General features: G+C 42.8%; 1 long non-coding RNA gene across 1 annotated transcript; it reads left to right on the top strand.

The window, feature by feature from the left end:
- The first annotated feature begins 530 nt into the window (after window positions 1-530).
- LOC146720772 (uncharacterized) lies at window positions 531-15,120 on the top strand. The gene is made up of 4 exons (XR_014925951.1): window positions 531-651; window positions 4,245-4,530; window positions 14,755-14,945; window positions 15,082-15,120. It is a non-coding gene; the product is annotated as an uncharacterized LOC146720772 (long non-coding RNA).
- Window positions 15,121-15,909: the final 789 nt, after the last annotated feature.

Raw genomic sequence — 15,909 nt, forward strand, 5'->3', positions numbered from 1 at the left:
AGAATCGTGAAGTCCACAGAACGTAACAAAAGCTTAATTTTTTAAATTGCGCGTGTATATACATAATAATATTTATAACTATAAAACATGTAATATTGAAGTTTTTATTATTTATTTATTTTTGAACCTCATTTTTCATACATCTTTATTTGTTAATAATTTTTTAATAAGCAATGAGTAAGCGATAAGAATAACGGATAAAATCTTTTGAATATTATTTAGAATCACGACATTGAGAATATATTTCAAAGAAATCTGAATTGTATATTGCAATAAATGAATATTTATTCTAATTTATTTTGCAAGAAAAAAATTTACCTATAATTCTTTGTTTTATTTAGAGAAAAAGTATTAATAATATTTCTCTTTCCCCCTCTCTTTCCCTCTCTCTTTCCCCCTCTCTTTTCCCCTCTCTTTCCCCCTCTCTTTCCCCCTTCTTTCCCCTCTCTTTCCCCCTCTTTTTCTTTTTCCCCCTCTATATATAAATAATATCAATAGTATTTAACTCTCGCTGTTGGGTACCGGTTTCATAGTCTTTTGTTATTATCGCTCGTTATTGTAGATTATTTGTCCATCTTTACAATATACATATCTACAGCCAGCACAAGCGACGACGAAACTACCACCGCAAAAAGTAATTGTCGCATATTGGTGAGAAAAGAATCATATTTAACCATATCTTATCTTACTTATCTGTTGTCTCGATGAAAGAAATAATTTAGCCTTCCGAATCAACTACGACTGTGTATGAGGAAAGAGATAAGTTGATACGTTCTATAATATATTATTTCCATTATGCTTATGTATTAGCCTGGTTTTCAACTCCTTGATATAATTGCAATCGCACTTTTTGTCACTAGCAATGAATAACGGCAAATTAATACTCATAATAAACGAATACTTCCGGGCTTTTAAACCTGATGAAGAAAAACATCGTGTTTGTGAAAATTTTAAATATAATAATAATAATATCGCCTTACTATATTATGAAGTAAGACAATCTTTCACGTTGTGACATCATGATTCATTTATCCGTATAATTTCTTAATCTTTGTTTTCTGTATGCGCTGAAGAAGGCTCAAAGAAAGAGCGGAAATCGCGTCTAGATTTTTATAATCAACTTATATGTATACGTAAAAAAGACATCACAAATGTTAAAAAAAGCGCTAAGTATATCTTTCGTCAAAAAATTAACATAAATAGTTTATAACAAAAATTATTAAAATTTTTTTTTTCAAAAATTATATTTATAAATTAAATTTTATATCTTTAATAATAACACAAAAAAAGTTTAAAATATTTGCATCAAAAAATAGTGAAATAAAAAATTATGCCAAGTAAGTCAAAATTATTATTCTTTTAAAGTTTATAACCATCAAAAATATTTAATCTTTTCAAAAATTACATATGTAATCAAAATAATTCTTTACAAAAATTATTTAAAAATTATATTTATAAATTATAAATCTAAATCAAGGAAGGCATAAAGAGCCATACGCGGATGTTGCTGCGTACATTTTCAACGAAACTAATTGTAAGTTTTTGTTGTGTGTGTGTGTGGAAACAAAGCGTGCGCAAAGCACGTATTATTCTCGCTGTACCAACCAAGACTTAAAAATTGAAATAATCTCTTTAATAAGATTTAATTTCAAAAACCCCCTAACCCACCAGCGGAAATAATTAAATAAATGTAAGAGAAAAATATAAATCCGAAAGTCGCTGAATCGGGAATTGAACCCGAGACTTTTCGCTTGCCGGGCGACTGCTCTTCCATCTGAGCTATTCAGACCCTTCGATTCTATACCCTTCTCTGCTTACATATACTCTATAACGCCTATTCGCCGGCGTGTGTATAAACAACCTAAGGTTCAATAACGGCTCTGTAATATAAATATATATCTAAATCATAAGGAAGGCGTAAAGAGCCATACGCGGATGTTTTCTACGTACATTTACAACGAAACTAAATTTTCGTTAGAAACAAAGCGTGCGCAAGGCACGTATTATTCTCGGTGTACCAACCAAGATTTTAAAATGCAGCATTTCAGTCTCGGGTTCGAATCCCGATTCAGCGACTTTCGGATCTATATTTTTCTCTTACATTTATTTAATTATTTCCGCAAGGGGGTTAGGGGGTTTCTGAAATTAAATCTCAAGTAAGAGATTATTTCAATTTTTAAAGTCTTGGTTGGTACACCGAGAATAATACGTGCCTTGCGCACGCTTTGTTTCCAACGAAAATTTAATTTCGTTGTAAATATACGTAGAAAACATCCGCGTATGATTCTTTACGCCTTTCTTATGATTTAGATTTATATTTATATTACAGAGCTGTTATTGAACCTTAGTTTGTTTATAAATTATAATTTATCTTTATTAATAACACAAAAAATTTTTAAATATTTGCGCTGTTTTGCAAAAGGCTATTTTAAGGCTAGTTGAATGCGTTATTATACTACTATATAAAACATTATAAAAGTTACAGCGCTAAGTTTTTTGCTTAATTTTAATTAAATTTGTTTCTTTTATTTTTTAACTTTTATTTTTTAAAACATTATATCTTCCTAAATTTACTTGGTGTGATTTTTTATTTCAATACTTTGGTGCGAATATTTAAAAAATTTTTGTGTTATTAATGAAGATAGAATATAATTTATTGTTCGAGCGCGAACCCGTGAAATTGGAATCACCCGGTATATTTCGTTAAATTTGAAGCAATCATAACCGGTGGAATTTATAAGGTTGTAGGTATTATCTAAGTGAAACAGTGATCGAGTATTTCTTGCGCAGTCATTTCCGCAAATTGTTTGGCTAATTCTAAGAACCTGCCCAACACTCTTCAACGATTACACGTTTTTTTGACAACCCAAACAGCTGACAAGACGAGGCAAACGCTGGGCCTGTTTGTAAACTGAATGCGCGTTGAAAATCGATGCGTGTGTTCTGTCCTCTCGCTGGAACAGCTGGTCGTATATTTTTAAAAAACGAAAAGTCGAAAAACGCGCGTGCGACTAACAAAGGTCGAACAACAATTATCTTTTGTGATCGAGCAATTCAGCTGATTATAAAACCGTCCGTCGCTCGCGCCAGGTGAAATTATTCGCGCATAGCTTTTTGCGCCCTGCGTGTATATTACTGAGAAGTCGCTCACTTCGGGATTTAAAACTGCATTGAGGTTGCTCGTCTCTCCACACGCGCTTTCGCGATTTAAGTCATTTTTTTGTATTTTATTTTTTGTTGTGCGAAATAAACGCTTGTTACTTTTTTGTCCGATAACCGTGTGTGAATGATTTACATTCCATCTTTCTCTCTCATTATCGCGCGCGTACTACTTTCAATTCGCTCTAGTCGCAACATTTATAAATATAATTTTTAAATAATTTTTGTAATACATTATTTAAATATTAAATAATTTTTGTAATACATTATTTAAATATTAAATAATTTTTGTAAAAAATTATTTTGGTTACATATAAAAAAGTAAAAATAAATCTTTAAATTGTTTTATTATTTTGGAAAAAATATATTAATCATTGCTTTTATTAAGGGTAATTCCTTCTTAATTTTCAAGCAGGAAATGAGAATATTATCTTGTAAAATTTGAAATAATCATAGTTATGATACTTGTAAATTTTATTATTTAAATCGATTTTTTAATTTTTTATAGTTTTAATTTTTATCACGTTTTCATAATTAATGTGATAATTTTTCTTATATAATTATATATTCGAAAAACGTAAGCTATTCGAAAATATTATTTTTTAGTGTTTTATTTCTTGCTCAAAAAATTTACATTTTAAATCTGAAATAAATGTAGACATACTTTGATAGTTGATTGTCACTAATCTTAAAAATTATTGTTTTCATATATAATATTAAATTAGATTATCGAATTATATTACAATATATCAAAAAGAGTTCTTAAATTAAAATAATTCAAAACAAAGCATATGTAATGTGTGCTACATTAAAATTTTAAATACTTCAGGTAAATATTTAAAAAAATATGGGGGGAGGGAGAGAGAGAGAGAAAGAGAGAGAGAGAGAGAGAGAGAGAGAGAGAGAGAGAGAGAGAACATGAAAGAACACGGGTAAATTCAGAAAGACATAAGATTCGTATCATTGCATTGAATGCAGCATTTCAGTATATCATCTGTTAATTTGCATATATAAAGTTTAATTTGAAACCAATTTTTAGAAAAGTTGCAACATTCTATTAAGATAACCTATATTTACTGATTTAGAGATCTTCATAAATGGAAATGGCAGTTAATATTTTGAATACGAATCCTGAAATAAATGTCAAGGATATTTTTCAAAATAAAGAATTTTCAAGCATCACAAAGGTTACAAATGATAAAAACGATATGCAGAATCAAAAGAAGACACATGTAAATTTTGAAGGACTATTCACGTTCAAGACTGACTTGAAGTGGTTTAATATCATATATATTATTATTTTACATACTGGCATGTTGTATGGCTTTTTAACTTTTAATTGGTTCGAAGATATCAGAACAACTTTTTGGAGTAAGTATTTTTTAGAAAATTGTTAATTTCATTATTTCGTGTCTTTAATTTATAAAGAATAAAAAATTAATTAATTTTTTTCTGAATAGAACTAATGATTTTTTTACATACTATTTTGTATTTAAATATTTAGAAATAGTTTACAAATATATGTAAATGCTTCACATTTACATTAATTTAATTGGAATATTATCTAGCTTTTAATAAGGATAGGATAGTTGCGAAAATCAGCAATGATTAACCAGAAATTAATTAAATAGACTTTAATAATAAAATAAAAGCGCGATGAAAGCTTGGCAGCTTTCATTTCTAATACATAATTTTGATTTTATTGTTGCGCAAACACTGCGTCAATCGCAACAAGACAACTAAATTATCACAAAGCACATAAGAAAAATAATTTGGTCTATATACATACAGGGTGTTCTATTTTAATTACCACAAGTGAATATGTTAAAAAATATACAAGATATTGGAAAATGTTTTATATAAAAGATTTCGAAGTAGAAGACGTCTTATCGTTGTATTGGAAAATGTTTTATATAAAAGATTTCGAAGTAGAAGACGTCCTTATCTTTGTAACGAAGCACCTTTCCGTACTCCCCACGGATCCGGCTCGTCGGTGCAGGATTCGGGAAAGGGGAGACTCAGATTTACAAGACACACGTTTGCCGCTGGTAAAAGTAGAGTTTATTATTCGGGGCCACCTTCCTGTGGTTTCTCCCGTGATTCAAACCATTATCACAGCACAGTATAAATCGGACGAAACGCGACCAGATGATACAGACCGTACACGACTTATTGCGAGGATTTACAGATAGAAATATACGGACGAGACCGACCAGATTATAACGGCGCGGACACGACTTATCTGCTAGGATTGACTGATGAACTTACGAGACGAGACGGCGACCGATTATACGGACGCGGACACGACTTATGCTTAGGATTGACTGATATAAAATATTCGGACGAGACGCGACCAGATATAGCGGAACGCGGACCCGACTTATTGCTAGAGTTTCCACGCGACACGCGTACGGCGCCCTGAGAAGGGCGAATCTCCGTCGGGGCGCCGGTGACTTTCAGTAGGACCCGGTGATCGAGGAACTCGGCCTGCACGACGGACGCTCGTCGTCCGGGTGATTTACGGACAGGACCCGGTGACCGAGACGCTCGGCCTGCACGACGATAACGCTCGTCGCCGGGGTGAGTTACGGACAGGACCCGGTGACCGAGAAAGCTCGGCTGCACATACAGAACGCTCGGCGGCCGGGTGAGTTACGGACCAGGACCCTGTTACCGAGAACGCTCGGCCTGCACTACGAGAACGCTCGTCGGGCCGGGTGCTTTACGACAGGACCCGTGACCGAGGACGCCTCGGCCTGCACGACGAGAACGCTCGTCGCCCCGGGGTGAGTTACGACCAGGACCCGGTGACCGAGAACGCTCGGCCTGCACGACGATAAAGCTCTTCGGCCGGGGTGAGTGTGGATGTGGGAGTTTGAGGAGTGATCCCTGATTACGCTCGAGGACCAGGACGGGACTGGTGTCGAGGTACTCGGCTGCGCATCTCTTATATACCCGTCGGCCACCCCACTCTAAGACTAGCTTGGAGGGGGGTCGAGTGACGGGTGGGGGCTAAAGGCGAGATTCCCCAACTATTCGTGTGGTGGCCCCCGAAAGGGGCCGTTTACACGAGCGCGGGCAGACTAGTGACGGCTAATCGGGTCGTCACAAATCACCCTCCTTTTCTAGGGGGGGGGTGGCTATTCGACGGATCGTTCGCGGTCTTCCTCGTCGGTCGAATCTGATGATCCACCGGCCCGTCGGGTTGCGTACCTTATACCGCCGTGAGATGGTGGCGGCGTGGTACGGTATGTCGACGGTTTGGCCATCCCCCAGAGTGACCTGGATGGGTCGTGGCGGTCCCGGGCGGTGGTGCTGGCGCTGGTGGGGCCTGGCCGGTTGGAGGTCGGCGTGGTGCCGGTTGGGGTGGCTCTCCCTGGCTGGTGGCGCGACAAGGGATCGCACCTGTTGGCCTGTGTTGGCGCGATGCGCTGGCTGGTCCGCTTCGTCAGGAGTCGCTGACTGGCGCGTGGTGGCTGGCGATGCGACAGCGGATGGCGTGTGTCGGCGGGTGCCGGTTGAGGGAACCGATCGGTTCGCGGATGGTCGAGCGGGCTGGCGTGCGCTGGCCGGTGTCGTCGTGGGGCCTGGTGACGCCGGCGACGGTGGAGGCCGGGGAGTCGGAGAGGACCGGTGGTCGTCGATGCCGGGTGTTCACCGGGATAGGTCGGCGTCTACCCGGGGGAGGCGGAGGTGCCTCCAAGAGCACCAAATTCCGACGTCGCTGCTCGGCGTCGGACCGCTGGATGTGGGTCCCTATTCCCGGTACTGGCCGGGTGGTTTGCCCGGAAACGGGCAGATTTCGTCCGGAAACGGACGGATTTTCTTTTGAGCGCTGGTTTGCTTCTTCGCTTGGTGTTTCCATCGTGACGGGATGAGTTCTGACCCAAGGGTGCCCGTTCTTTATACCCCTCGGTGATCGGGACGCGGACCATGAAGAGTGCCGCTCCCGGTGCGGGACCGGGTGGCAAAAGCGCGGACCATGAAGAGTGCCGCTCTCGGTTCGGGACCGGGTGGCGAAGCGCGGACCATGAAGAATGTCGTTCCCGGTATTCGGGCCAAAGATTTTTCGACAAGACGCGGACCATGAAGAGTGCCGCTCCACGTATTTTGATTCGAAACCGCGAACATGCCTAACGGTTGACCGGCGGCGTTAATCGGCGCGCGTGGCTCGGGTATCGGACTAGGGTTCGGTCGCAGGACGCGGTTCGGAGGCGGATTTCAAGTCCCTCACGTGGACGTGCCGATGCCATCGACCTCGGTCGTCCTTCAGGTCCACGATGACGGGGGAGATGATGCGTCTGATCGTCAACGGGCCACCAAATCTTGGTGCTAGTTTGGCATTAAAGCCGCGCTCTTTGTTCGATAACGGGTGCTCCTTTTTCCATACTCGGTCTCCAACTTGTGGACGCCAGTCGCGTCGACGTAAATCGTAGTTTCGCTGTTGATGTTGGAAGGCGCGGGCCAGGTTGATTCTGACAATTTCGTAGGCGTCTTCGAGTCGACGTCGAACTGTTTCAGGAGCGTTGCTGGTCGTTGCCGGGCGGCGGGTCGTCGGGATGCGGTGATTGTAACTCCCGGCCGTACATCAGAAAGGCCGGGGTGTATCCCGTGGATTCTTGTCGTGCGGTATTGAAAGCGAACTGGAGCTGGGGAATGTGTTCATCCCAACGGCGATGTCGGCCTTCCACATATTGCGCCACCATGGTCTTTATGGTGCGGTTGGCTCGCTCGACCGGGTTGCACTGCGGTGCGTAGGCGGGGGCGGTTCTATGCTTGATCCCGAAGGATCGTAGTAATCCCTCGAGCTGGTGCGATCTCAACTGAGTCCCGTTATCAGAGACGATGATGTCCGGGCAGCCGTGACGATATATAATACGTCCAGCTACTTCTCGTGTGACGTTGGCGGGCCGGTGGCTTGGCGGAGCGGCGTCATCTCTATCCATTTGGAGAATCGATCCTGCATGGTCAGCAGCCAGGTATGGCCACTGGTCGATCGTGGCAATGGTCCGACCAGATCAATGGAGACCTGTTGCCACGGGTTGCGTGACGTTGGTGGCTCGAAGTTTCCCGGCCGGCAAGGTTTGTGCGGCCTTGTGGATGGCGCAGTTTCGGCAGTCACGGACGTATCGAGTGACGTCGCGGAACATTCCTGGCCAATAATATAAGCGCGCTACTCGTGCGATGGTCTTCGCAATGCCAAAGTGTCCGGCGGTCGGGTCGTCATGCAGTCGGTGCAGTATTTCCGCGCGCTGGGGTTTCGGGACGCACTGTTTCCATTGCTCCTCGCTTGGCGAGTCGTGGAAGTTGAGATCATGCAGGATGTGTCGATGCAACTGTCGGTTCTGGATGCGGTAGTCCGCATGTTCGGGCCGGGTGTTGTTGTACCTGGTGATAAAGGCGGCGGTACCATTGACAGTCTGGAGCGGCTTGTATGACACAGGCCTTGGGTTGACGAGAGAGAGCGTCGGCCACGACGTTCAGTTTTCCTTTACGATACCGGATGTCATAGTCGTACTGCTGAAGCTCGAATACCCATCTCCCTAGGCGACCGGTGGGAGCTTCCAGTCTCTGCAGCCATCGAAGCGACTGGTGATCGGTGACAACCGTGAAGTGATAACCCTCCAGATAGTCGCGCATTCGGCGGATTCCCCACACTACCGCCAGACATTCTAGCTCTGTAGCGCTGTAGTTCCTTTTCTGCGCTATTTAGTGTACGGCTGGCGTAGGCAATGACGCGTTCGCCTTCGGATAGTTCTTGGGTGAGCACGGCACCTAGCCCACACGTGCTGGCGTCGGTCTGGAGGGTGAATGGTCGGCTGAAATCGGGACAAGCAAGAACTGGTGCGGTGGTGAGCGCCCGCTTCAGCTCGTCGAAAGCCTTTTCTTCTTCTGGTCCCCCACGCAAAACGTGCTCTTTTTTGGGTCAAGCGTGTCAACGGTGCGGCGGTGGTGGAGAAGTCTGGTACAAAACGGCGGTACCAGGAGGCGACGCCGAGGAATTGGCGCACTTGACGTACGGTTGTCGGGGGTCGTCCACGCGGCTACCGCGCTGACCTTGTCTGGGTCCGTCGAATGCCCGTCTTTGTCTACTATATGCCCCAAATATTTGAGACGGCTGCAACAGAAGTGGCACTTCTGTGGGTTAAGGCGGAAGGCGCGCTTGTCTCAACCGTCTGAAGACCTCGGCCAAATGTTCCATATGGGTCTCCAGTGACGAGCTGACTACGATGATGTCGTCGAGGTAGACCAATACGTGTGGCTTCGAGTTCCGGGCCGAGGACACTATCCAGCAACCGCTGGAACGTGGCCGGTGCTGACTGTAACCCAAAAGGCATGACTTTAAATTGGTAGAGTCCTCGCCCAGGAATTGTAAAGGCGGTGGCTGGACGGCTGACCGGATCTAGTGGCACCTGCCAATATCCGTCCTTTAAGTCGAGTGTTGAAAGTACTGGGCCCCTCGGAGCGTATCGAGGGTAGCGAGGATGTGCGGCAGTGGGTAGGGCGTCTTTGTCGGAGGCTTGATTCACTTGCGGAAATCGATACAAAATCGGTGTCCTCCATCCTTCTTCTTGACGAGGACTACGGGGGAACTCCAGGCGCTGTTGGACGGTTCGATCACTCCGGCTTCCAACATTTTATTCACCTCGCTATCAATGACGGCCTGCATGGCCGGATTACGGGGTCGGTATCTCTGCTTTATTGGGGCTCCAGGCCGCAATCTGATCTGGTGTTTGGTGCGATCGGTGGGCCCCTGCACGGACTCAAATAACCGGAGTTCGGTATCCAAGAACTGCCGGAAACGCTGGTCTTCCTCTGTGAGCGTGGGGAGATTCCGGCGACAGTTTGCCGTAGACAGACGCCACCTGGGCCGGAGCCGTCCTCCCTGGTCGGTTGGATGGGGGAGGCGGCAGCGTAATGCGTAACCGAGCCCATAGGTCGACTCCGATTAGTAACCTCGCTGCTGAGGTTATCCAGGACCTGGAAGCGGTGGCGGACAGAGCGAGGGCCGACTCGGATGGCGAAGCGGATCGAACCGGAGGTGGGTGCCTTGGAGCCGTCGGCTAAGTTGACCGGTTCTTCGGACGGCTGGATCTGGAGGCCGCGATCAGACAAGCGTTTGGCCATGGCGGCGTTCACAAACGACACTTCGGATCCGGAATCGAGAAGTGCCCAGGTGTTGAATCGGTGAATCTGGGACTGGTAAATGCGGCCGCGGTGTGTACTCTATCTGGACGCGGGTCGGACGATGGCCGCCTCGTTTCCGACCCGCCGGTCGTTTTCCGTCGGAGGGTGGCAGTCTCGCGTTAGGACGCCATCCTTCCCGCACTGCGAGCAGAACTTCCGTGCTGGGCGGCGACAGTCGAGTCGTGTGTGCCCTCGCTGTTTGCATCGCCAACAGCAACTCGCCCGGTCATAGGTAGTGGCGGCAAGATTCGCCTCGGTGGACCGTAATGTTTCGCGGCGTTGTTCTTGGCGACGCCGGTGGATTTCCTCCCACTCGGCGGCACGACTGCATAGCGCGGAAACGGAGTGCAGTTCGTCCAATCGAACGTATAGCTGGAGTTCCGGGTCGGCGTTTTCGTATAATTGCTCGAGCCGTTCCTGGCTAGTGTAGCCGCCAGCCCGACGCATCATTGTCTGTACGGCGGTAGCGTATCGCGTAAACGCCTCTCCTGGCTTCTGTCGCCGGCCTTGTATTTCCCGTCGTAATTGTCGTTTGTACCCGGGTGATAGATACTGGGCCAAGAAATCCTTTCGGAACCCGGCCCATGTGGACCACTGTTCTCTGGTGTTTCGCCACCACAGAAGGGCGTCGCCCTTTAACAGCTCGGACAGACCGGTGAGAAGATTGTGGTCTTCCAGACCATAGGCCACACGGAGTTTCCTCCAGATGCTCGAGGAAAGCGAGGGGGTCCTTACCATCAAAATGGCATCCCCATTTGCGTATCTGGTTGAGGGCCTTAGCCGGGTCGGCTTCTGGTGGTTCGGGGGTTCCGCGTGCACTCCGGTAACGTTCTTCGCGGCTAAGCGGCGCGTGGAGCGTTTCGGCCGCTCCGGTGTTTGGCTGATTGGGCCATTACGTGGTCTCTTATGCGGCGGCGGAGGTCGATTAATCTCCCTTCTGGGTCTAGATCGCGGGTGGCGAGGTATCGGACGGCTTCCTCTTTATCTAGGCGGTAGATCCACCCAAGCATGTGGATTGCAAACCGGAGTCTCAGACGGTCGAGTCAGGTCCCTGTTCGGGCGCCATGTAACGAAGCACCTTTCCCGACGCCACGGATCGGCTCGTCGGTGCCAGGATTCGGGAAGAGGGGAGACTCAGATTTACAATGACACACGGTTGCTCTGGTAAAAGTAGAGTTTATTCGGGGCCACCTTCCTGTGGTTCTCCCGTGATTCAAACCATTATACACAGCACAGTATAATCGGACGAAACGCGACCAGATGATACAGACGCGTACAACGACTTATTGCTAGGATTGACAGATAGAAATATTACGGACGAGACGCGACCAGATTATACGGACGCGGACACGACTTATTGCTAGGATTGACGGATAGAAATATTACGGACGAGACGCGACCAGATTATACGGACGCGGACAACGACTTATTGCTAGGATTGACGGATAGAAATATTACGGACGAGACGCGACCAGATTATACGGACGCGGACACGACTTATTGCTAGAGTTTCCAACGCGGACACGCGTACGGGCGCCCTGAGAGGGCGATCTCCGTCGGGCGCCGGTGACTTTCAGGTAGGACCCGGTGATCGAGGACGCTCGGCCTGCACGACGAGAACGCTCGTCGGCCGGGGTGATTTACGGACAGGACCCGGTGACCGAGGACGCTCGGCCTGCACGACGAGAACGCTCGTCGGCCGGGGTGAGTTACGGACAGGACCCGGTGACCGAGAACGCTCGGCCTGCACGACGAGAACGCTCGTCGGCCGGGGTGAGTTACGGGACAGGACCCGGTGACCGAGAACGCTCGGCCTGCACGACGAGAACGCTCGTCGGCCGGGGTGCTTTACGGACAGGACCCGGTGACCGAGGACGCTCGGCCTGCACGACGAGAACGCTCGTCGCCCGGGGTGAGTTACGACAGGACCCGGTGACCGAGAACGCTCGGCCTGCACGACGAGAACGCTCGTCGGCCGGGGTGAGTTGGAGTGTGGGAGTTGAGGAGTGATCCCTGAGTACGCTCGAGGGACCAGGACGGGACTGGTGTCGAAGTCTCGGCTGCGCCGCTCTTTATACCCGTCGGCCACCCCACTCTAAGACTAGCTTGGAGGGGGTCGAGTGACGGGTGGGGGCGAAAAGGCGGATTCCCAACGTATTCGTGTGGTGGGCCCCGAAAGGGGCCGTTTACACGAGCGCGGGCGACTAGTGACGGCTAATCGGGTCGTCCACAATCGTAAGCATAATTTTATTCCAAGCAGAGACATTGGGATTTCGAAGTATTACTTTTTTTTAAACGAAATCATAATTTTTTATAAATTTAACGTATAAGACGGGCAACAAGAGCCAAATCGCGGATGACAATGCGTTATCCTAACGAAACTAAATAATTTTTCGTTAGAATTAAATACCGGTGCACAAGGCACCAAATTTTTACTTGGACACGGCCAAGATTTTAAATATGAAATAATCTCATATTTTGAGATTTAATTTCAATACCCCTTTAACCCCCCTACGGAAAATAAATAAATGAATGCAAGAGAAAAATATAGATCCGAAAATCGCTGAATCGGGAATCGAACCCGAGACCTTTCGCTTGCCGGGCGACTGCTCTTCCAGCTGAGCTATTCAGATCCTTTCGATTCTATACTTTTCTCTGTTATATATATTAATGTTGGTAAACAAACGCATTTTTTAAGCCAGCGTGTATCAAATATAAGAGTTTTAACAAGGCTCTGTAATATAAATATAAATTTAACGTATAAGACGGGCAACAAGAGCCAAATCGCGGATGACAATGCGTTATCCTAACGAAACTAAATAATTTTTCGTTAGAATTAAATACCGGTGCACAAGGCACCAAATTTTTACTTGGACACGGCCAAGATTTTAAATATGAAATAATCTCATATTTTGAGATTTAATTTCAATACCCCTTTAACCCCCCTACGGAAAATAAATAAATGAATGCAAGAGAAAAATATAGATCCGAAAATCGCTGAATCGGGAATCGAACCCGAGACCTTTCGCTTGCCGGGCGACTGCTCTTCCAGCTGAGCTATTCAGATCCTTTCGATTCTATACTTTTCTCTGTTATATATATTAATGTTGGTAAACAAACGCATTTTTTAAGCCAGCGTGTATCAAATATAAGAGTTTTAACAAGGCTCTGTAATATAAATATAAATTTAACGTATAAGACGGGCAACAAGAGCCAAATCGCGGATGACAATGCGTTATCCTAACGAAACTAATTAATTTTTCGTTAGAATTAAATACCGGTGCACAAGGCACCAAATTTTTACTTGGACACGGCCAAGATTTTAAATATGAAATAATCTCATATTTTGAGATTTAATTTCAATACCCCTTTAACCCCCCTACGGAAAATAAATAAATGAATGCAAGAGAAAAATATAGATCCGAAAATCGCTGAATCGGGAATCGAACCCGAGACCTTTCGCTTGCCGGGCGACTGCTCTTCCAGCTGAGCTATTCAGATCCTTTCGATTCTATACTTTTCTCTGTTATATATATTAATGTTGGTAAACAAACGCATTTTTTAAGCCAGCGTGTATCAAATATAAGAGTTTTAACAAGGCTCTGTAATATAAATATAAATTTAACGTATAAGACGGGCAACAAGAGCCAAATCGCGGATGACATTGCGTTATCCTAACGAAACTAAATAATTTTTCGTTAGAATTATATACCGGTGCACAAGGCACCAACTATATAACTATATAATAGTTTTAAAATGCTTGTGTCATATTGTACATTATTATATACATAATATTATATTTAAAATTATGTTTTTTAATAATATCATTCAATATTAATGTTATATGGTTACAAATATTTTATTCTAATATATAACATTTATTTTAAGGAAAGTTTGCTTACTATTACGTCGCAAACAAATTCAGTTTGAATAATCACTCACTCGTCAACATTGTTATTGGATATATAGCTAGTTGCTTAAAATCTTTGTTAATGAATGCAATTATGTTGACCTTATATATATATTTTACATGTCAATAATTTAAAAAGGTAAAACATATATATATAGTTAGAAAAATTTAATTATATATTTCAAAAAGATATATATTTTTTATCTTATCTAAAAATAGAATATAATTGATAAATAGTTATATAACTTTAATAATACCTTTTAAATATTATAAACATTTCGCACAAATTAAACCATATTTTTGCATACATGTATGTATATTTGAACATATGTATACGTACATAAATAAACGCTCACGTCTATAAATAAATTTGTATGTATGTTTGTTTCATAGAAAAAGAAAATTTTAAGAATGTATTGAGAAGTAATAAAAAAATATAATGATTTTTATATACATTTATAATATAAACTAAGAAATATATATTTAACGATTTTTAGAATCGCATAAAGTTGGGATTAATCGGGGTACTTAAAAGAATCAAATATGAAGAAATTGATGATAGTAACGACCCTAAAACATGTTTACGACAAGAAGCTGCAAGATGAGCATGTTTTCTCGGTGACATCGCTTGTAAGAAAGAGGCCAACATTAAATTAAAACAACATTGCGAACAATCTAAAACATACAGGTAAATATTATTATATACTTTTACGCTTTCTTAATTAAATTTTCTTATTGATATTCTCTATAATGTTCAAATGGTTTAATCAAGAGATCTATATGCTAATTTTTAATAGGAAAATTTAATTTTCTTTTTATTTCAGACTTATGCCATGGTAAATGGAATGGACATATTGTAAAGATTGATGATAACTACCGAAAAAGAGAATACTTGGGAAATTGTGTATGTGATAGGTTTGGAAAAAAAATGACACTAAATTTTTAGAATACTTGGCTTGCACTGAAGATACTAATCGCATCAAATCGTATTTAACATTAAAACAAAGTATTTCTACAGAAGATAATATCCAAATTCTTTTAACAGTTTCTTATATATTATTACAAAGCATGCGAAGGATCAAACTATACTGGAGCACTTATTAAGTTATTTTAAAGAAATAAAACCAAAGTAATGTGCTATATTTTATAAATATTTTGTAAAAAAGTTTTTATTTGTATTATATATACATCTGTTTTATCGGTTTTAGACTTGTTATTATACCTGCAGCATTAATTATTATTATTAATAACGTATATTCCGTAAATCAAACTAAGGTAAAAATTTTACATGTTTATAAATGTATACAAAATGTAATAATAATGCAATATTAATAATTATTATATAATGTTTAAAATAATTTTAATAGTGTTATAATGTTACCAAAAACGTTATTTATTAATACCTAATGTTAAAAAAATAAAACATTTTAGTTAATAGAAGAATACGTTGAAAGATGGAAGACGGACTTAGCAGACATAATTAATATAATGAATAATACAAAAGATTTATTTAGCAGTTATCACTTAGAAAAGGTAATTTAATAATTATTATTATGGAAAGCAAAAGAAAAAAATATTGTTCTCTCTTATTAATCTCAAAACATTAATTTTATATTTTTTTATTTATTATATAAACGGTATATTGATTTCAT

The sequence above is a fragment of the Nylanderia fulva genome, unplaced genomic scaffold, assembly GCF_048542155.1.
Source record: "Nylanderia fulva isolate GAGA-0341 unplaced genomic scaffold, ASM4854215v1 Scaffold61, whole genome shotgun sequence".
Taxonomy (NCBI): Eukaryota; Metazoa; Arthropoda; class Insecta; order Hymenoptera; family Formicidae; genus Nylanderia; species Nylanderia fulva.